The 849-nt window shown below is 33.9% G+C and overlaps 1 non-coding gene across 1 annotated transcript; it reads right to left on the reverse strand.

Moving 5' to 3' along the window:
* Window positions 1–349: 349 nt before the first annotated feature.
* Window positions 350–423, reverse strand: trnat-agu (transfer RNA threonine (anticodon AGU)). The gene has a single exon. It is a non-coding gene; the product is annotated as a tRNA-Thr (tRNA).
* Between the last annotated feature and the right edge of the window lie 426 nt (window positions 424–849).

Here is an 849-nt window from a genome sequence, read left to right on the forward strand (position 1 = left end):
TATATGTTAAAAATGATTGCAGTTTATATTGTAAAGTTATTAAAGATTCTGTTGCCCAAAACAATGGTAAAATATTTTGGTATGTTACCTTTCTTGCTATTTTATTAATTGTTTCGTGTTTAATAATTGTTTGACTCTTTGAATTTTGCAGGCAAGCCTTTAAATAGCCTATGGTACATTTTAAACATAGATTTGGATTATCCCTTTTTTGTAGCCATGTACGTGCCTAAACAGAATCTGTCATTAAAATGACAAAACCTGAGAGATATTTCCTTGAATAAAAAGAATAATGAGTAATCATTATTATTAGTTCAGTATAAAAGTAAAGGTTTAATGAAATGCATTTAAAAGGCACCGCTGGGATTCGAACCCAGGATCTCCTGTTTACTAGACAGGCGCTTTAACCAACTACGCCACGGCGCCACGTGCGCATTTGGCACATTACAGCCCTTTTTTCCTAAGCGAAAATCAGTTGCTATCAAGCTTCCGGCATTCATTCAATAATCAGAGTCCTTTTGTCTAACACACTTTATCACTAAGCACATAATTATGATATCTGTAATAGTCAGAGGAGTTGGCACATAACCTTTATCTTCGTGACATGTAATATTCTGACACGATCAACGCAAATTGTGAAAATCTTTTGTGAAATTTATGTTATGGTTGGTACCTTTCAGTCTATGTTCCAATTAAAGTGTTGAATGAATCATGGGAAATTAAAAATAGAGAAGTGTCAGAAAAACAATTCACCATCATCGCATCGAATACTTGATCAGAATGATAGGTCTTATAACATAATCGAGCGCGTTTATTTCTAATCTACCCTTGTTCGTTTGCTTGAGTGCACAT

This window comes from Sinocyclocheilus anshuiensis, unplaced genomic scaffold, assembly GCF_001515605.1.
Source record: "Sinocyclocheilus anshuiensis isolate Anshui unplaced genomic scaffold, SAMN03320099.WGS_v1.1 scaffold110, whole genome shotgun sequence".
In the NCBI taxonomy this organism is placed as follows: Eukaryota; Metazoa; Chordata; class Actinopteri; order Cypriniformes; family Cyprinidae; genus Sinocyclocheilus; species Sinocyclocheilus anshuiensis.